General features: G+C 40.3%; 1 protein-coding gene across 21 annotated transcripts in view; it reads left to right on the top strand.

The window, feature by feature from the left end:
* Window positions 1–22,593, top strand: part of EYA4 (EYA transcriptional coactivator and phosphatase 4) — a 358,824-nt gene that overhangs the window by 31,347 nt on the left and 304,884 nt on the right. For 4 of the 21 annotated variants that reach the window (XM_025294517.3, XM_044924206.2, XM_025294513.3 and 1 more), the window contains exon 1: window positions 12,921–13,680. The exons of 1 other annotated variant lie outside the window; for it this stretch is intronic. The gene's annotated coding sequence lies outside the window, so the exon portion shown is untranslated. Of the gene's footprint in view, window positions 1–12,414; window positions 12,742–12,914; window positions 13,681–22,593 lie in introns of those variants that run through there. 16 more of the 21 variants (XM_044924207.2, XM_025294506.3, XM_044924208.2 and 13 more) reach the window with 13 other exon arrangements.

Below are 22,593 nucleotides of genomic sequence, written 5' to 3'. Positions count from 1 at the left end.
AAATGATAGGTATTGTTTTGATATAGCAATAGCTGACTTTCAGCTTTAAAACAAAATACAATACAAAAAGGAACTTATGAGACGTAGTATCAACCAAAACACTAAATGCTTCACTGGTGGCTCAGACAGTGAAGAATCCGCCTGCAATGCGGGGGACCTGGGTTCAATCCCTGGGTTGGAAAGATCCCCTGGCAGGGAGCATGGCAACCCACTCCAGTATTCTCGCTGGAGAATCCTCATTGACAGAGGAGCCTGGCAGGCTACATACAGTCCATGGGGTTGCAAAAAGAGCTGGACACGACTGGGTGACTAAGCACAGCACAAGACATTAAATAGAGAATACACAGTGTTTTTGAAGATGGTCTAGAAGGAGAAATGTTCAGTTAACTAGCTAATCTTTTAGATGATACTTGGCCATTCCAGTTTGTAAAATGTCAAGTAAACATTTTTGTTTTAAAGATGGTTGCATGAGGAACTTTGAAAGGCAAATTTCAGGATGTGGATTGCAATGCAATTGACTTTAGCAAAAAGTACCACAAACAATACCTTGAGATGTTGACTGCTAAATTATAGGTTGCAGTGCCTGAGGGAAAGCTATTGTAATTAGGTTTTTTTTCTGAAGAAACTGTTCCAAGTTCTGGTGAGACTATCACAAAGTACTTTGTTACATTTTTTACATTCTCTAGAAATTAACTCAAAATATAAGACAAATGGTGATTCTACCTTTGCTTAGAATTATAATTCATCTGCATATGGAATGAGATTATGGTTTTGGTCATTTCTTCCATAAAAAAGGTGCTACCATTGGATTTGGCAAAGTCCAAACAAAAGGCAAAATGCAGTTGAGTTTTGTATGTATTCATTTCTTCATTTTATAAGAAAATCGGAATGCTTCAGTTTCCTCACAAGAAAATTCTAGAAGTCTTTTAGTAGAGGTCCATCAAGTCATGAAGTTATGAAGAATCATTTAGAAATTTTAAAATAAGGAAAGAGTCTTGTAAGAAAAGTTTTTTTTTTAAAGTATAGATTAACTCATATGTAATACTGGGTTATTAATAAAAGTTGGAATGTTGGGATGAATTTTTGTTTGCTAGACAATCTCAAATATCAGGTTACATATAAATTTTTAAAGCAAAAAGAAAATTATAGACATTCACTTTCTAACTGGTATACAGCGTTTGAAAGTACAAAATTTCATAAGTATTGAGATGAATAACCCTTTATTAGTTTTAATGTGAAAAAATTATTCATCACTACTTTAACAGAAATGCTAATGGCATTAAAATAACAGAGTTGTTGTTTAATGATTTGAGGGATCTAAAGGAAGTACATATTGAAAAAATGAAGAGACAAAACATTGTAATTTATGTATGATCAAGACTGGCACCAAAGACACAATTTGTAGACTCTATAACAAGCAGTAACATGAAGCTAGGAGTTAATCTAGCTAGTTACTCATGGTATACAGACCACTGATGGCCATGAGACGCTGTTTCATATAAGCACACACTTCAAAGTTAAAAAGAAATGAAAAGGGAACTAAAGCAAGTTGTTGTTTGTTTTGAAATACAACCCTCAATGAGGCATTGTTTGCACATTGAACTAAATGCATAAACAATACTGTTGTGGGTTTAATTTGTGAAATAAGTGTGAGCCTTGATGAGCTGTGATGTTTGCTATTTAGAAATAGAAAAGTTTTAATTTTCCATATTTATCTGAGGATTGACACAAAATATGTAGACTCCCCAAATTAACTTAAAGTTTGAGGTTTTTCTCAACAAGAATTTAAATGATAGCATAAGAGTAATTGTTTTATGAAGTTTTATGACAAAATATCCAATAAACATATTTTTAAATGCTCTGATTTTAAAAACATGAATGAAATACTTTCAGTTGACAATAGGTACCTAAATCCATGCTTGGTTGTGTCCTCAGCCTACATGGCAGTCCTGGTGTATTGTACCTGCATTATTGTTCATTTTTATTTTTTTTAACTTTTTATTTTATATTGGGGTATAGCCGATTAACAACGTAATAGTTTCCGGTAACAGTGAGAGGACTCAGCCATACATATACATATACATATACATATACATATACATATACATTCTCCCCCAAACTCCCCTCCCATCAAGGCTGCCACATAACATTGAGCAGAATCCTATGTTCTATACAGTAAGTCCTTGTTGGTTATCCATTTTAAATATTATACTTCATTTTTACTTTGACAGTCTTTTTAAGTTAAACATCACAGCGTTGTGTTCAAACTGTATTAGCATTGTTTTGAGGAAAGTAACATAATATTAGTATTGATAGAATATTCACCTTATCAAACAAACATCTTTGAATTTTGATACTAAGAATAAAGCTGTAAATGCAAGACTCGCTTTCTTTAAAAGTAATTAATATAAAACTTAAAAAGCAAGGTTATATACATACACATTGGAGAAGGCAATGGCACCCCACTCCAGCACTCTTGCCTGGAAAATCTTATGGATGGGGGAGCCTGGTGGGCAGCAGTCCATGGGGTCACTAAGAGTCGGACAAGACTCAGCGACTTCACTTTCACTTTTCACTTTCATGCATTGGAGAAGGAAATGGCAACCCACTCCAGTGTTCTTGCCTGGAGAATCCCAGGGATGGGGGAGCCTTGTGGGCTGCCGTCTATGGGGTCGCACAGAGTCGGACACAACTGAGGCGACTTAGCAGCAGCATACATACACATGACATTCATGGTTTATTCTTATTGCCATTTATAACTTGCCTTTGAATTGACATCCAGTTTCTACAGGGAGTGTTAGTAAAATTAGTAAATTCATGTGTGCTTGATTCCTGAAATCTGATAACCATGGTAAATGGATCTCATTCATTCTCCCTTTGTAATAATATTCTGAATTCTATACAACAGGAAACCTATACTAAATAATTGTTTTATCAGTTTCCAATTTTAGCCAGCAAATATAAAGTGCTGTGGGCTTCTCTGGTGGCTCAATGGTAAAGAATCCATGTGCAATGCAGGAGGCACAGATTCTATCTCTGGGTCAGGAAGCACCCCTGGAGAAGAAAATGGCAAGTCACTCCAATATTCTTGCCTGAGAAGTTTCATGGACAGAGGAACCTGGCTGTCTACTGGCATGGGGTTGCAAAAGTGTTGGACTTGACTTAGCAACTAAACAGTATCAGCAACAATAAAGTGCTGCATAGAATACATTAAAAAAAAAAAAGTAAGAAAAAAAGGAGGGCATAATAAGGATGAGTCTTGACATTTCTGTTACTTCTTAATTGGTTGCATATTTTTATAGAAAATTATATTTAGAGTTCCTATTAAAGTTTGTCATCTTCAGTTATAATATGCACAATGTGATGTGCTCAGAAACTTCAACCAGCATGAGAAGAGTTGAGAAACCTGTATTCTACTTCCTTTTCCCCAACAATTAATGAGCAAATCACTGAAATTTTCTGCAATTAGTGTTCTGCAGCTACTAATGAGAAGTTTGAGGCAGATTACAATCAAACTTATTTACGCCTTATAAAATCAGTTATTCTTTGACAATGATCGTCTTGATTATCTTACTGTTATTGAAAAAAGAAAATAAATTTTTATCTGAAGTTCTTTGGTGGGTTGCTGACAATGGTTGAGTAAGCAAGTTAGAGAAACAGTGGAAGGAATTACTCAGGAATGAATATTTTAAAAATGCAAGATTCCTAAAACTCTAACCCTGGATACACTTTGATTTTGTTGTCATTCAGTCAGTCAGTCATGTTCAACTCTTTGCAGCCCCATGAACTGCAGCACGCCAGGCTTCCCTGTCCTTCACTCTCTCAACACAGTCGTGTCCAAATCTTAGCAACCCCATGGACTGCAGCCTACCAGGCTCCTCCATCCATGGGATTCTCCAGGCAAGAGTACTGGAGTGGGGTGCCATTGCCTTCTCCGTTTACTCTATGCAGACTATTTATATCACCATATAATTGATTTTCTCAATTGCTTTTAATTTTAATCATCAAAGTGACCTTGGCCCTACTTTTTGTTATGTAGTCATTCAAAATAGTAAGAGCATTTTTAAAAGCTCCTTATTTACAGGCAGTTTATGTGACTAAAATATGATTAGAAAATAATTAAAAGCATATGAAATAGAAGAAAAATAGGATAGGGCTTAAATGGTGTAGAGCTGAGGCTAGTACAAAAAGGCAAACTACAGTAGCTGATCCCATTACAAGAGAAAAGGGTTAGTTGCTCAGTCTCATAGGACTCTTTCAGAGCATCTGCACTGTCTTTCCCAGCTACAATATATATATTTTTAAGACACAGTAACCTTAACCTTGAGAATAGGCCAGTGGAAGGGGTCATTACATCTACTTAGTAGGCTGTTGTTGAGAATTAGTATGTGACGTAACACACTGTCTTTACTGTGAAGACAAGCCTTAGTGTCATCAGAATTATATTTTCTATATCTATATCTATATTTTCATGGCACTGAGAATTGGATAGCTAATCAAGTTTCTCTTTTTGACTCACTGCTAAAAATTTTAGAACCACATTTGGGCTTTACCTGTTGTCAAGGGTGTAAGCTGGGGGCTCTCCCCGTGACTCAGATGATAAAGAGTCTGCCTGCGATAGGGAGACCCAGGTTTGATCCCTGGATCGGGAAGATCCCCTGCAGAAGGAAATGGCAACCCACTCCAGTATTCTTGCCTGGAGAATCCCATGGACAGAGGAGCCTGGTGGGTGACAGTTGTTGTTCAGTCACTAAGTCGTGTCCGACTCTTAGCAACCCCATGGACTACAGGCTACCAGGCTCCTCCATCCAAGGGATTTTCCAGGCAAAAGTACTGGAGTGGGGTGCCATTGCCTTCTCCGCAATCTTTCCTAGGATGCCCTATTTTCTCCTCTAGACTGAAACTTCCTGGAGGACAGGGACTCTGCCTGGTCCATCTCTGTCTCTCCTTAGATTGACTGAGTGTTTGTGAAGGCTAAGAACAGATGCTGAGAACATCCACATTTAAGTGGCCGAGGGGATTCAAGGAAAAGATTAACAAAGAGTGATCAGAGAGGTGGAGGTGACTGAATCCAGAGCAGCCAACAAAAGCCAAGGGAGAAGAAAGTTCCAATGAAAAGCTTGTCAGTGGGACCAATCACGAAATAACAGGTTCTCAAATAGGAAAACTGAGGAAAGGATTTGACAGTGAAAGAAGAACATTTTAGAATTTGATATCCTGAAACCCAAGATGAATGCTAAGCAATGCCACTGGTCCCTTGAATTTCCTGAGTGGCCTTAGTTCTGGCAGTTACGAACATTTCTTTTAACAATAAGGCCAATTTGGGAAAAAAATTAAGTGTTTATGGGCTATTTTTTCATTCAAAATGAAAATAGCTTCTTCAGTGGCTCCTATGCAGACAAAAGGTCAATTCTGGTAAATTGGACTGCCTTTTATTTGAAGGGAAAGGACTTCCCAGTTGGTGCTAGTTGTAAAGAATCCACCTATCAATGCAGGAGATGTAAAGTGATCTGGGCTCGATCCCTGGGTCAGGAAGATCCCCTGGAGGAGGGCATGGCAACCCATTCCAGTATTCTTGCCTGGAGAATCCCTTGGACAGAGGAGCCTGTCTGTCTACAGTCCATAGACGCACAAAGAGTCAGACATGACTGAAGCAACTAAACAAGCACACACAAGAAGAAGGCTACAGGGCTTTCAGAACTCAAAAATTCAGATGAGGCAGAATAGAGAAGCACCAGAATAAAGGCCTCCCTAAGGTGCACTACTCATTTCATCTTAAAATAAAGGTTTGTGGGCTCATCCTTTCATTTCAGATGGGGTAGCTCTGGCTCCCTTGAAGTTAAAAACAAGCTAACAGGGGCACTGTGGCTAAATCAGTTCATTTAGTTCAGTGCAATAGTAATGAACCCTTATTATTTCCCCAGCACTACACAGGCACTGAGAAAGGCGATTATTCTGAATCCTTCCCCTCCTGCCTTTTTCTAACCCAGCCCTCCCTCATCTGTAGACATAAAGCTTCCTGTCTCAGTGGGTTGTCCTCAGGCTCACCTCTTGAGCCATATGCCCCAATCTCTGTTTTTTTTTTTAAACCCATAGGCTGCTTTGGAAATTCTATCATGAAGCTGGGATGGTTCATCACAGGTCCTGAACCATAGGATACACAAAGAACACTTTATCCCTGCTAATTTGGAATAGTAAAATGCAGAATACAAAAGAGGGACTTGGTTTGGGCTTAGGGAGTATATCAAATTTCCCAAAGGGGATCCTACAAGAGTTAAATTAAAATACACAAATTAAACTTACAGGAGGAAAGTCTTCATCACACTGAATGTCCTCTGTTATAATGAAGTCAGGTTATCAACTGGAGAATGTGTTCATTCTTCATTTAAGCATCTAATTTTATATTTTTAGCAACTGTTTATATAAAAGTTCTAGATACAAGGTGCTGTTCATGGAAAACAAAGGAAGATGCAAGATTCTTCTCCTGATGAGCAGGAAAGAACCTAGAGAAGGGGGAATGCTGATGATGACAGAAGAGGCAGTTGTGGAACCCAGCTTGGGGAGGCAGCTATGATAAAGAAATGAAAGAATAGATGGGGAGACATTGTCGATGCAAAATAACCTTGTCCTCTTGACTTAGTGTTTATGAAACGAAAGAAAGCGAGGTGAAGAAGCATTAAGGAAGGTGGTGACAAAGTTCATTCAAGAAGAGGAGCTGGTGGGAGAATGTGGGGGGAGTCGCTGAGCTGATGCATTCACCTTGGAGTGTGTCCAGCTTGAGATGTCAGCATGACCTACAGTGAGGCTTCCCGTGCATGCTACGTTGCTTCAGTCCTGTCTGACCCTGAAACCTATGGACTGTAGCTCACCAGGCTCCTCTGTCCATGGAATTCCCCAGGCAAGAATACTGCAGTGGGTTGCCATTTCCTTCTCCAGGGGATCTTCCCAACCCAGGGATAGAACCCGTATCTCTTATGACTTCTGCATTGGCAGGCGGGTTCTCCATAGTGCCACCTGGGAGTGAGACTTCCCAGACTTCTGAAAAGGAGATTAGCAAAAAGATGTGGGTAAAAATCAAATTTATAGGTTTTACCATGAGTTTGAGCAAACTCCAGGAGATAGTGAAGGACAGGGAAGCCTGGCATGCTGCTGTTCATGGGATCATAGAGAGTTGAACACAACTTAGCGATTGAACAACAGCAAGTAGGTGCACTTAGTCCTAATATTTTTGAGAGGGTTGGTGGAAGAATAAATAGGATGAACAGAACAGACATTTTAATCGATGTTGGAGTTGGTGCTGAGAATATATACCAAAAATTGAAAAACATTGTAGAAATAGTTTCTAAATGTGCTATAAAATATAGTGGAAGGAATGGACATTATAAAGCTTTTGGTATAGTTTTCAGTGATGTTATAATAGTTTCACTCAAAAATATTCAGTTTAAATGGATTTCTGCAATTTAGCAATCTTCCTAACTTTGTGATTTTATAAAATGAATGGTACTGGAATTGACTATGCCAAATACATTACTTTAAAATTGACAAATCAGTTTATTTGCCATCTGTAATCTTCCTCCTTCCTCCAATCATTGAATTGTGCATTTGGAGACTTTCAGATTATAATCAGTGGACATTTTTCACAGACAGATGTGTATCATAAGACTATGATGAAGCTGGTGCTACTGCTAAGTCACTTCAGTCGTTTCCAATTCTGTGCGACCCCATAGACGGTAGCCCACCAGGCTCCCCCTTCCCTGGGACTCTCTGGGCAAGAACACTGGAGTGGGTTGCCATTTCCTTCTCTAATGCATGAAAAGTGAAAGTGAAGTCGCTCAGCCATGTCCGACTCTTCGCGACCCCATGGACTGCAGCCTACCAGGCTCCTCTGTCCACGGGATTTTCCAGGCAAGAGGACTGGAGTGGGGTGCCATTGCCTTCTCCGATATGATGAAGAGTTGTATGCAAAAAGAGATTGACTGGACATTTCCTATTTTGAGATGTAGGTATTGATAAGCCAATGAAATCAAAAGCACAATGAAGTAATCTTACTCATATTTTGCCTTCTACTATCATTTAAAACTGGGTGTTTGAAGTACTGGAGAAGAAATCAGGCTTGTTATAGTTTGCTGAAAGAAACACTGTGTGAGGTGAAATTGAGGAAAAAAACATTACACTAAGTTCGTCAGAATATGGAAGTCGCAGAGCTCCTGGGAATTTGCCCGGAAGTCAGAACATAATGCCACAAGAGAAAAAATAAATGTAGGATTCATTGTGCTATGTTAATGAGACCACACCTGTAATAACTCATTCAGTGTGGGATTCGTCTAATGAAAATGAACATCCAGGAAACTGGAAATAGTTCAGAGACAAGCAATAAGGATGATTAAGGGCTTGGAGAGACTGAACTGAAACCAGATTAAAAGGCCTTACATTTGTTTAACGTGGCTAACAGATGACTAAAAGTGGGCATGATATCTGTTTATAAACAGCTGAAGGTTGGGTGTAAACATGAAAGATAGAGTAAGATTGCATAATATGGTACTAAAAGGATTGACTTGAGAAAAAATTTCAAGAGAGAATTGAAAAGTAAATATAATGAAGCTGTCTCCCAGAGAGTGTGCATTTCCTTTTCTTTAGAGACTCAGCCAAGAATGAGGAAGTTTAGCAGAGAGCCCAGCACAAGAGAACGACCCGACAGGTCCCCTGCAGATCCGATTTCCTCACTTTCACAAACCAGTAGAAAACCTTTTTAAGCTTGATCTGTTTGCACAAAATTACTCAGAAAATGTGTTTATTTATAGATTTTAGAAAACCAGGAGCACAGAACTTTAGACTTCTGGGCAATCATGTTTGATCTTTATTTGTTCTGTTATTAGCAAAGTAGTAGAGAAAACAGTGTTAAATCTAGTTCATGATTGTTGTTGTTTAGTCGCTAAGTCTTACTGGACTCTTTTGAGACCCATGGACTGTATGTAGCCCACCAGCCTCCTCTGTCCATGGGATTTTCCAGGCAAGAATACTGGAGTGGGTTGCCATTTCCTTCTCCAGGGGATCTTCCTGACCTAGGGATAGAACCTGTGTCTCCTGTGTCTCCTGCATTGGCAGGCAGATTCTTTACCACTGAACCACCAGGGGGAAGTTCACTCTCCCCAAGCTCAAAGGATTTGGCTTAGAATGTACGAGACAATTACCAAATGACTTTGTTTTTTAAGAATTGGGTATACCTCCAGCTGGACTTTAAATGTACCAAAAATGAGTAATTTAAGAGATCTATTCTGGAATTATTTCTACAAGCATCCAGTCTTCTGTCTTCTGTTTTGGTGAATGTAGTACTGAATGCAGGCAGGACCCTGTTGGGCCCTCCGAGGTACAAATCCTTTCTATGTCCCCTGTTTCTTGTTTGTGGGAATTAGGCTTCATTCAGTCTCCTAAGACCTTTCCTGGATTTCAAACCATGACCCTTCTCCTTGTTTGGCCCTGGAATAAACCTTTCTCTACTCCAAACTCTGATGTTTCAGTTAGTTTGGTGTCTGGCACATGAACTTGTGTTCAGTAAGTGTCTTATTCCATTTTCTAGCATAACGTTTGTCCTTACTAAAGTGATGGAATGGTTTCCCCTTAAGGTTACTTTAAAATAGAATTAAAATAAAGTTTTGGACTATGAGCTCATAGAGGGCTTTGTTTTTTTAATTTGACTTGCTCGCAAACAAATGCCAGAACAGTGCCATACACACTTTAATAAATAATAGATGATAACTGCAGGAAGGGTTGGTTAAAGGACTTTCTAATAAGTGAATCTTTTATTTCCACCAGTTTTCACTATAAAGTCATCTTTATTTTTCTCCCCCCACAACAAATATCCTTTTTCAGATGAAGTTATACATTCAAGGATATTCTAAATTCCTGATTCATGTCATATCAAACCTTCTAGTGTTTCTGAATCACTTCTGGACTTTTCCAGCAGATTTCAGACTTCAAAATTTTCCTCCCTGCATGTCATTTCAGGCTGTTTGAGCTTCTCCCCAATGATCTATCTTCCTCTCCTCATTGCCCTGTAGAACTCTGTTGGGTGCAGTACCAGACTGCACCAATAGATGCTGCCACTTCAGTTAGAAAGTTTCTTTTTCAGTGGCTAAGCTTTAAGATTGTTGAGGGGCGATTCGGAAGGTAACTGCTATTATCTTCCTTGAAAGTAATTTGGTTTTTAATTGTGGGTTTATAAATTGTTTGCATTTTACAAGTAAGATATTAAGAAAAATAATAAAAATTAAATTAATTTTCAAAAGACACTTCAATTTCAGATACTTCAAGTATATATTAGGCATGGAAATAATTTACTAATACAATAATTTTAAATGCAATAGCGAAAAAAAATTGGGACTCAACATTTCTCTACAGTGATGGAAAAGGAAGGCTAGAAAATAGGTTTTGGAAAGCCCAAGGAACCCAAGGAGTGTAAATCTTTAAACCAGTGTTTCTCAAACTGGCGTCAGATAATTTTAGGTGGTACAAGATAATTTTTATTTCTGTAAAAATGACTCATTTGCAAGGTCATCCTCTATTCATGGAAAATTATATTGATTTTCCATTTATGATAATGACAAAAAGTTTCCTTTATCATATATAATTATATAATAAAAACAGCTTAAAGAATAATATTGAGTCAACAGTATTAAAGATGATATGGCAATAATTATAAAAGTTATATTTAGTAGAAATGCTAGAAATAATGCCTTGTCTAAATATGCAATATACTTTTGCCTATACAACTTTAAAATTCTTAAATCTCTTGTGCTCAACTTATTTCAAAGGTGGACTGAAACATGAGATTTTATATTACTCCTGATGACATCTATGTAATATACATAAATGAATTTGAAAGTACTAATAAGAAGTTAAGTAACAGTGTGATAGAATTCTAGTTTTTTTGAGGGAGGGTAACTTCTGTAAAACGTATTCTTATGTAGATTATAAAAAATTATGTGGGAGCAAAGTAACTTGAAAGCAAGATCAGTATTGCTGAAAATATGATTTTAGGAGTGAGTAAAGCAACATGCTGAAAACCTGTCTCTGTGTGAACATGCTGTACTAAAGTATGAATTTTTATTTTATCCAAATTATGCATCTTCTCACTTTTATTTAGGTCAAACTAACACATAATGTTTCATACAAAAATGAAATGTAAAAATCTGTGGCCTTCGGAGGAGAGTAGTACATTCAGCCTTGTCCTTAATTTTTACATGATAATTACTATAGTTGCTGAGCATTCCTAGACAGTGAATGGTTGACAAAACATTTAAATTGCATATTTTGCCTGTAGCATATAAGCTGTACTAAAATAATTACTATTTTTCCTCACTACTACCACTACTAATAATAGCATGACAGTGGCTAGGAGTGGCCTTTGCGGTTACACAGAGGCTGGTTTGAATCTTAGGTCTGCCGTTTATTAGGAAGTTGCTAAAAATTCTGAGCCCTTATTTCTTCACCTGTGAAATGAGGAAATTAAGACTTGCAAAGTTAATTGAATCTACCCATGGATATTTCCCTCTTAAGTGTATAGGAGGTGGCATCCTCTTCAGGCCAAAATGTGCTCTTATCTGGATCATGGTTCAAATCCCCTTTGAGCCAAACCCACTGCCAAAAGCCCTTCTACCTTGAGAACCAGAAAAGGAAACAAGCCTGGCAGTGCCTAAGTCCTCCAAAATAAATCTGCAGGAAAGAACACCCAGTGAGTGATGAGTGCAGCAATGAGTGCATTTATCAGTTTAAATTTACAACTTCACCTTTCCCATTGCCTATTAATTATTGTACATAATTCCCCACTGATCAAAAAATAAGTTGATTGCTTTTGAACTCGACGGTGTCCATGTCCATTGCTTAAGACTCAGGTGAAGCAGAGGGTGAAATTTTTTCCTGAACTTTGTGCAAAATATAATTCGGTTGATAATATACCGAAACTAAATTTTCTTTGGGTGTCATTCCTACTCATTTACTTGTAAGCTCTGGGGTCATGGCTCAGGCAGTTTGAAGGGCTGCTTGTTGAATATTAGACTTTGTGTTTATAGAGACTACTGGATTTATCTTTGGGAACATTCCTTGGGTTTCTTTTGGCCTCAGTTTCCTTATCTCTTATACAGGATTAAATAACCACCATAGAGATGTGAAAAGTATATGAACTCACATGTACCATACGTGACCAGTGCAATGACTGCCACTCAGTAAATTCTCAACAAATCAAAACACTTTTAATCAATGTGACAACTAAAGATGTTCCTAACCTTGACAATAGGTTTTAACGAAGAGGTGATGAAATGGATGCAAAATTTATGTACTGTTGCTTGTCAACTTCGCTCAGATCTCGGGTTGTGATCTCCACTTGAGTGCATATAGAATATTAGATCCTACGTGGGTGTATCTTGCATGCGCAGAAGGCTTACGCAGGAAATGTCGCTTCAGCAATGTGCCTGGGGAGGCTCTGACGCTGTCTTGGAAGTCGGTCGTCGCAGCCTGACCTTTGGGCATCTGGGAGGGATGCCTACCTGCGCCCAGCGCTGGACGGGGGCCCAGGCCCTTTCCAGCACAGCCTATCCCCACGCTGCTCACTCTTCGTGCCTCGCATACATCTTCACGGAAAGGAGTATTTCCTCCGTTCAGAGAAAGTTCCCCAGTCCGACGTGGGGTGTTTTGTACTTTACGTAGTTCGAAGTAGGCGAAGTTCCTCCTCTCTTCTCCCCGGGGGTAAGTGGAAAGGAATCCCGCTGGGCGCCCGAAGTCGTCCACACCGGGAATCGGGTAGAGACCGAGTTAGAGACAACTGGCGGGGGTTGGGGGGGGGGGGTGGTTGCTGCCGGGCAGAAGCAGGTGGGCACAGACTGCGGTTCCCCGGTCCGGGGAGGGGACTGCGACCGCGGGTCCCTCCCCTCCGCCCGGAGGTGGCTGCGGCCGGCGCCCGGCCAGTGGGGGCGGGGTGGGGGCGGCGCGGAGGGCGCGGAGATTACCGCGGCGCCACCGGGGACGCCCAGGGCCCCCGAGTGGTGCCCACGCGGGATCGTGAGCGATGACAACAGGCCATCGGCCGAGGTCGAATAAAAAGGAGTCGCTTTCCCGTGTGCCGCCGCCCCGCCACAGCCTGACCCCGGGGTGGGGGGGTGCCCCCGGCGGCCTCCAGTGGCCGCGGGCGCCGGCGTCCCCCGCCCCCACCCAGCGCGCAAGTACGAGGCTGCCCGCCGTGCGGCGCACCCTCCGCCGCTCCCGGCTTCCGCGCAAAACTTCGAGCCTGGCCGCGTGAAGCTGTCGCTCCCGCTTCGGAGCGGGAGAGAGCCTGCAGAAAAGCCTGGCCGTGAGGACCTCGGTGGCTGGGCGCGCGCTCTGTTTTTCTTTTCTTCTCCCTTTTTTTTTCCTGTCGCCATCGGGAGTTTTGGCTCCTCTCCTTTCCTCCTCCCCCTCGTAGCCGCTTCTCCCCCCGCCCCGTCTCTCCCCCACTGGTATACGCTATTTGTTGGAGGTGGGGGGGGCGGTGGCCGAAGGGGATGTCCTCTTTTCACCAGAGGCACAGCGTGAAGGCGAAACTTCAACACTGGAAGGAAAGAGAATAAATACGTAAATACGGACGCACAGATCTGTTGCTGGGGGAGACACTTGGACTTTGGGATCCTGAGACGGTCCGGGCAGCAGGAGGTGAGTGCCTCTTCTTCCGACCCTCTGTCCCGGGGTCCATATTTCAGGGATCCCGCAAACTCTCCAGGGAGAGTGCGCGCGGCTGCGCCGGGAGCGAGAAGCGATGCGCGCTCTGCGGGAAGGTGTGTGGGCGCCCGGGTCCCCGCGGTCGCTCCATTGCTAAGTACGCCCAGCCCGGGCTGGGGCCCGGACTGCTCGGAGTGCCTTGGTGTGTTCTGCCTTGGAGGACGCCCTGGAGCCCCGAGGGTCCCTGCAGAGCCTTTTTGTGCCTCGCGGAGCCCTCGCGGAACAGGGCGCGCAGCTCCATACCTGCACTCTATTCCCGCCTCTCAGAGGTGCGCGCTCCTGGGTTTCCCCTGCTTCCTTCTTGTGATATTTGTTACTTTGCCTAGTAGCCCCTAGATGTACCAGATGCAAGGATGCTGACCCAGGTCCCATAGAGGGCCCCAGGCGCCTGGGGTTTTCGCGGTGCTGGGTGCGTGTGTACGTTTAATGCTTGTGTTCTAAACTCAAGGCACCAACCGGGCTGTTGGGCTGCGGCCGTCCCCCTTTCATAGTTTTTATGTGGCGTGGGCCGAATGTCTCTTGCCGTTTCCCAGGGTCCGTGAAACGAGAGGCGCCTTTTCAGAGGACACGCGTTCATTGGCCCGGGCCGCGGATGCTGTAAGGAATCCTAACTTCTCCAAACGGAAGGACCTGACCCGGGTCGGGGGTAGCGGGTTTTCTCCTTAAAAAACCTGCAGTGTCTGGAGTGGCTGTGGGGCTTGAAAGGGCTCGATGCTTTAGCGTCGTTAAGCGAGATTTGGAAATAGATCGTGTGTGTGCTTGTTTTATTTTGCGCCGCACAGCAGCCAGAACTTTCGTTAGTAGCACTTGAAAGATGTCTCTTTCTTTCGTAAACAGTATTCGGAACAGCTTGGAGCAATTAGGGAATTTGCCGACCTAGTGCCACGGCTGAGCGGTGGCGAAACCAGAGAGCACGGTTTAATTTTTGAGATCCCTTTTCTAGTTGGGGTGGCAGCGTCTCCCCTCTCCACCACCTCTGTTTCTCCTGCTCTTGAAAGCTAACGGGGTTTGTGTTAGACGTGAGTGAGTGTGTGGGAGGATGTCGTTTGGAGCGCGTTTCTCTCTCCTCGCCGCCGGCGTCTGTCCTCTGCACTGTCCAGCGGGCAGTCATTCATGAATCCTCATCCGAGGGCAGTAGAGGAAGGTGCAGGTCCCTCGGCCCTTTCTGCCAAGGTGGAGAATAGCGACGGGGTGTGTGTTTTGGTTTCAGAGCAGTTCCACGTGGAGCACCTCCGTGTGCGTGTGTGTTGTGTACTTGATCTGTGAGGAGGTAACAGGAGGCTCGTGTTCAAACCCAGTGGGCCGTTGGCCATTAATTTGCTTTCCTGGCTGTCATTACAGACACTTCCAAAATCTGATACCTAAGAGAACCAACAGGTTAGGTTTCACATTAAGAGCTCATACTTAACAGTTTTCTTTCTCCCTTACCCCTTTTGGCTTGGCACCCTGGGATCAACGTAATTGATGGAGCAGAAACACGTCTTCTTGAATATGGCAATTTTGTTCCTCTTCTGTGCGGCTACTTTTTGCACTCTCGGGCGTCTATCAGCTTCACTGCGCGCTCCTTCGGGACTTAGATTGGAGTCTTAGGAGCAGGACCGTGGGTTCCTCTTCCACAGCTCCTGAAGTTTGATTTATACGTCGGTGACTGTTAGACTTGAAAGTTGAGGATGGTATTTTGTCTGTTGCGTTGTTGGTTTTATTTCAAAACCGCCTCAGCACAAGGATTATACTTGATAACTTCACCCGGGTAGAATTAGGTTTGTCTCCCCCAACCTCTTTATTTTTAAAAAATTATTTCTAGCCATTTTATAGCTGAGGAACGAAAAACTAGGAAGGGGGTTGGGCAGCGAGAGAATCCTAAAACAAAATGTTTGATACATAGCAGGGTGTGGTATAACCTTATCCCAAGAAATAGATAGCAATAGTAAGAACAGGGAAACTACTTTGTGTGGAGCTAGGCTGCTGGAATCTGATTTTTATGGTAACAATACCAAACGCAGATATAACTACATTCATTTTTTATTGTTATTATAAACCATAAAAATAGTTTGTTCCGCCTCATTAAAAGTTGTAAGCCATTCAGAGTCAAATAACTTTTTTTTCCCCCCAGAAATGGCTGTAGGTGAGGGTTAAAACCTTTGATAGTTACAGCTTTGAAAGTAATATAATTAGATTATCTGAAAACTGTTCCTTTTCCCCCCTGATTATTAGGGATATATCCTTGCCTTTAATAATAGGTAAAGGTCTAAAATAATAGGTTTTCAAGAGATAGTTTTCCTTTGCCAGTTATCTGAAAATAGTACATGTCAACCTAAGATCACCATAATTAGCAATTGTTTCACAATTACAACTGAAATTAAAAGATTTACTTGATTATTCTTTTTTATGAATAAGTATTATACAGGATATTAGAGGCGTAATTTCTCTTTTACACAATAAAAACTTTATATATGCACATATTTAGAGAATATCTAAGTATTATGTTCAAGCTTAAAAATTAAAAAAAAAAACCCTGCGATTCGTATAAAAAGAATTTTGTATAAAAGCAATCATTATTCCTATTAAGAAATACAGATACTGCATTCTGGAGGATTTGTAGAAGTCAGTTGAAAAATATTATCTTTTGTCAAAGTTTCTTTTTTGAGGGAAGACTGGAGGATCAGTAGTTCATCATTTTGCTATAATTTGTTTTTTCTTTCAAAAACCTCTTTGAGTTAAACAAAAAGAATAAGACCTCCATTTCTGAAAGTTTCCTTTTTATTTATATTATGATTTGGGGTGTAAATAAATTTTACATAGCCACGGGAAATAAGGTGTCTAATTTCATGTTTTCAATCTCTGTTGCAAGCTCTAAATGACTGATGCCATGTCTAAAAATACATTTATGTGGCTTGATATTTCATTTTAAAAAATTTTATGCACTGAAATGAAATTAGCCTGAAGTTTTAGAAAAGTAGAATGGTAGAGAACCCATGACTGTTATGAAAAGTTAAGATGTTGGAAAATTCACATTCTGACTCGCAAATTCACTTACTTCACCTGGTGGAAGCTCACACTTTTTATCCAGAATTCAAGAAGAGGGGAAATAATCCTTTTCAAGGCTTAGTGAAGTGTTAAGTAATTTAATAGCGCAAGTATTTATTTTATTTTTCATTATCTTTTCCCCTCTTTTAGGTAAATGCAGGAACACTGAACATTCAGTATAAGCAGGCCCCCCTTTATCAGAAGTTTATTCACCATAGTTCTGTATTGCAGCTGCTGGTCATATTTCATGGAGCTGTTAAAGCACTTAAAACCTAAAATTAGGTACTGTCTGGTTGTAAATATTTTAGATCACTCATCTAAGAAACAAATAGAAGAGTGTATTATCAGAAGTAGATGTTCTGAATCCTCTCACTGAAGAGCGGGACAAAACGTGTATCAAACACTTTGTTATTTTTTCAGTATATAATATAATCATGACAGTTTCTTTTTCAAGTGGATATTAGTCTTACATATTCTAAACTCTTATAAAGTGCCTCTCTGTAGAGTATCTTAAATAATTGTATTCAGAAATACCACTGGGGGTTTTTATTACAGCAGTTACTGGGTGAATGCAATCCACACCAGGAGGAATAGGATGACTTTCAGTGTACCTGCTCCTCTCATGAATTTTTCCCGGTGAACTAAGAAATGACATGTTCTTTCAGGCACTCACTCTAGAGATGGGTGAGAGATGCAGTGGTGTATTTAATTGCAGTATGTGTGAGACTGCATTTTGCAGTCAGATGAGTTTTGTCGTGGGGGACACCGAAGATTAAGTTGTACGCAGAGTGAACTTGGCTTCACTTAGTTTGAACTTGAATCGAAGAAAATAAACAAGAATCACATATTCCCAAGTAGTATAAGCAACTCTGATTGCTTTTAAGAGGTTTGCAGACTTTGTAAACATTACTGTCACCTAATATTGCTTGTGGCTCTGCACATTAGGATATGCTTTGGTAATATACTGTTTTTCTCTTGAAGTTTGTGATTCTTACCATGTCCCATCCAGGTTTCTACTAGGAGAGTGGTACTGAAAATAAATATCACTACCCTTACTCCCCTAACTCCCCTCTTCCAGAAGAGAGATGAAACAGATGAATTTAAAAATAGAAACCATTTTAAGTTATCAAAACCACATTTATATGGTGGTTTAAAACAGTTGCAGAGTGTGTACCTCTAAGTCACATTGTAACCTTTGCTGTCATTGAAAGGTGCTAATTGATCTTAGGGCACTGACATAATAGTATAGTTTGATATTTGAAACCTTTCGGCATTGGTCTGGCCCTTTTCTCACCCTGAGATTTCAGTGTATGGCCGATGAAGAGTAACACCATGTTAAAATGTCAGGAATTCTAATTTTTTTCTCCATGTACATTTTAATACAGCAACTGATATTTTTAAAGCTTTTATGTATGTGCAGTAAGTAAATTTATTTTAATGTACTTCTGGGAAAGAAGGACCTATATTATATATTGTCATGTTAAGGTTTTTAAATTTTTTTTCATAGGTAAATTTTATTTTTAGGTTGAAATTTTTAGGCAAAATCTGATTGCTGGGATCACATTTGAATAGGTTCAAAGTGACCTTGCATTAAAGCAATACAGAATACCCATCTTGAAATTTCATGTATGAAGTATATGTTCTTAAGTAAATGAAGATCTTAAGGTATTAAAAAAAAATGTCACTTTAGTTTTTGTATAGTTGTAACTGTTCTGCCAGTGTGAGTAATTATGATTTTCACCATCAGTAATTATCATAGCCATCACATCATAGCTGACATTTACTGAGTATTTATTTACTTTTTTTGCAAAAAAATTTAAGGTATTTATGTGTCTCAGCTGTGCCATTTTTATTATTCCCATTTTACAGATGAGAAAACTGACACTCAGTTATGCAGTAGAGTGCAGCCAGGATTTTAGCTCTGCAGCCTGAACCCTGATTCCCTATCCTTAAATGTTGCCCTAGACCATTTGGTCCCACCAGTCACACCTGAGTTCATTTTAGGGGGTGCCCACACATTTTATTTTTATATTATTAGTTATATATTTATTTCTAACATTACTAAGAAGATATGTTAGATTTCATATTAAACCTACATTTTCCTAGATAATGTTGTTTAAGGCAAAACCAGAAAAGGATTGAAGGAAAAAAAAAATGTAAAGCACCTATTTAAAGAAACATATTAAGTGACAGTGAACAAGTGCTAAGTTAAAATACCCAAAATCATGAAGGTTGATGGCAAAGGACTACAATTGGGAGAAACTGGTATTCTAGAAGACTCCCTAAATGCTGAAAACTTCTGTCTAGATCTCTTCAATATTTGACTTCTTTGCAGTCTTGTCTTTTGCTTCTCAAGCCTTATCCTTTAGATAGATGTTATCAGTTTTACAGTTTTTCTCTTTTTGCCTTAAGCTTGAATGCTTATTATAAATCTCAGATCTAGATGTTTCTGTTGAACCAACTAATGAGGACTGCGTAATGAATTTCTAAAGGCAAGCTGAAATGATAACGGGGCTCACTTATATTTCAGAAATACTTTCAACTTACATAGATATCAGGCTTGGCATTTTTAAGGTTTTCCTTAGGTGAACATCCTCGTTCTGCTGTTAATAATCTGTTTTATAACTTTAATGTACTTTTCAAGGAAGCAGCGGTTTTTCTTTTAATTTACGTATTTAGCCACAGAACCCTTCTTTCAAGTGAAAGCTAACACTAAGCCCACTGGAGAAAAGTCCACTGCCTTCGTGAAGCAGGACGTGCGTGGCCTATGAATCACTCACCAATCCTGTTTCTGACCATTAGTGCCTCCTCAGGTCTCTGTAAGGATCGTGCAGTTTGCAAAAAAAAAACGAACCTTCTGATGAAAAGTCAGTTCAGAGTACCTCCTGCAGTCTGTGAGTATGTCATCCACTAAAAAACCAGAACAGAACAACAAGCAACTCTCAAATACGGCAAAATATCTCCCAGTGTAACGCAGCATCAAAAGGTGTGTTGGTTTACCCTAGTGTCATATGGATATTCTTAGTTAACCTATCTGCAACTTTCAGTTTAGTACTGAGAAAATAAAAAGTAGTCAGAATGTTTCCCACATGGAATTACGGGTCTGAATGAGGGACATAGAATTTGTCTTGGAAAGGTTTGTTTGATTAGAGCATCTTTTTTTTTCTTTCTTCCTTTAAAGACTTGACAGAGACTCATCAACAGTGGCATAAATTGACTTGACCTTAGATTTTCAGATAAATTATTGCTACCGTTTCTGTTATTCTTTCCTGCTTCCTTTTTAAAATGAAAGGGACATTTCTTGTGAAAGGCTATGATTAAATCATAAAAATTTACGTTCATATACCATTAAGTTTAATTCTGCTCACAAAAGCAATAGCATTAAATTTGAAATTCGATCCTTAATCAAGTAGGTCCACCACATAGCAAGAGGGCTTATTCTCTGCACGGTAATATACACAATTCACAGGCCTCTGCATATACCCAGTGGAGGGATCTATTCATTACATTTCACTTCTGACTCTGAACTCCCTCAAGTTAGAGGATTTGAAAGGACCTGAATGTTCCGACTAAGAGATGGAATATTTCTAACTTAATGCATGCAGTATATTGAAAGTGATGATGACTTGGAAAGTCCACAGGTCTCTGAATTAGCTAATTCTCTTCACTTCAAATTTTATATTTTAATGCAAATGTGTATTCACATATGATTTTGACTCAAATAATTCTAGCCAAATTGAATCACAAGGTGGGCAAGTCACGTTCTAATTTCCTTTTGCAGGTTTTCAGTAATCTCAAATTGTGCTTCTAGTAGGTAACTTTAGAATCCAGACCTCAGCCAGTTGGTCAACAACCTCAATATTACTGAAACTTTGTCTGTGAACTTTAGGTATTTAGATGATGCTACTCTTTTTGCTTTTCATAGTCGACCCAAGTAGACTTTTCATTTAGGTCTGTTTTGTCATGTCAGTTGTTGACTTTAGTTTTTAAAGGCTCCATTGATGAAAATACTAGCAAAGTTCTGGGCACATGGTAAATACTTATTAAATGCTTTTTTCATTATCAGTGTTGCTGATGATATGCCAAAATTACAATACAACGAATAGACTTTTTTCCTACTCTGGATGATTTTGAAGGCTTTGGGACTTTTAGTCTATGATTATACTAATAATAAGTTCTACTTTTTCTTGGCATATACCATTCATAGGAATGGTTAGCTTGGTAAGTGAGTTAATCATGGTAACAAGGTTATAGGTTTAATCCTCAGATGAACATACTAGCTATAGGGGGACACTTGTGCTACACACACTTGGTCATATTGTCTTTGTTGTCATAAGTATAGTTGTGATATCCTGACCTTCTCTCTTCGGGGACCACTCTGGTCTATGCTGGATCTGTCTCTAAGACTTTCCTGCTGTCCCAAGGATGATCAACCACATCTGTTCACAGTTTTTATCAGAACCCTTCTTGACTTAAAATTCTAAACAAAATAAATTACCTGTTGCCTAGAGGGCATATTCTGAAATCCTTAGAAGGATCTACAGGACCCTTCAAGCTGAGAACTTTGCTCAAGTTTCCCTTTTTACCTCTCACCAGCCACTCACAAGAAATCTCTTCTCCAGCTGGGTGGAAAAGTGCAACCCTCAAATACACTCTGGTCATTTCTGCTGCATTTCTTTGTGCATGTGATTCTTTCTATCTGGAAGACATCTTTCCCTTCCCCCTGAAACTTTCTTTTCTACTGCTTTTGCAAGACTCAAGATGCAAAATGTTACCCCCTCTGACCACCAAAGACTGATCTGGATATTTTTAGTCTCCTTATTCCCAAAGAGCCTAGTTTCCACCTTTTAGCATAGCAGTTGCCACATTGAAATGTAATAGGTTGCATGAGTTTAAATTCTGCTCTTGACTGAGAATTTGCTGATGCTCTTACCGATATTTGCCATTCTATATTTCCAGTACTGGCACCCCACTCCAGTCCTCTTGCCTGGAAAATCCCATGGACGGAGGAGCCTGGTAGGCTGCAGTCCATGGGGTCGCTAAGAGTTGGACACGACTGAGCGACTTCACTTTCACTTTTCACTTTCATGCATTGGAGAAGGAAATGGCAACCCACTCCAGTGTTGTTGCCTGGAGAATCCCACGGATGAGGGGGCCTGGTGGGCTGCCGTCTATGGGGTCACAAAGAGTCGGACACGACTGCAGCAGGTGCAGCAGGGGACACTAAATTCCTATTGAATCAATGAGTTAAAAGAAATGGGGGTGAAGGCAGTGGTGGTAGCACTGGGGACAGTTAGCATTACAAGGCAGGACAGCCTTAGCCATGAGCTCAGGGACACGGGATATTGATCTAGTAGAACTGCATCTCTAAATTCAGGCTCAGCTTGTATGTATGATGTAGAGATGTATTTATATCACACATGACCATTGGTAAGTCAGTGATCTAGTGGATAAAAGGAGGGTCCTGAAAATCTCTGGGGATGTGAGTGTTTCTTAGCACTTGACATCTGAGGAACCTACTGTTATGGCATAGTGGTTAAGTACAAAGAATATGGACCTGGGCTCCTTGGATTTGAAACCCAGCTTTGACACTAATGACTGTAATGATGAGCATGTTACTTAAAACAGGTTTTGCTTCAGTTTTCTCATGTGTAGTGGAATGTACTTCTTGGAGATCATGTGAGAATTCAACAAATAAATATCTGTGAAGCATTTAGAATAGTGTATGACTGATGCTGGGAAAGACTGAAGGCAGGAGGAGAAGGGGATGACAGAGGATGAGATGCTTGGATGGCATCACCAACTCAATGGACATGAGTT

The sequence above is a fragment of the Bubalus bubalis genome, chromosome 10 (assembly GCF_019923935.1).
Source record: "Bubalus bubalis isolate 160015118507 breed Murrah chromosome 10, NDDB_SH_1, whole genome shotgun sequence".
In the NCBI taxonomy this organism is placed as follows: Eukaryota; Metazoa; Chordata; class Mammalia; order Artiodactyla; family Bovidae; genus Bubalus; species Bubalus bubalis.
This window is presented reverse-complemented; position numbering and strand designations above follow the sequence as displayed.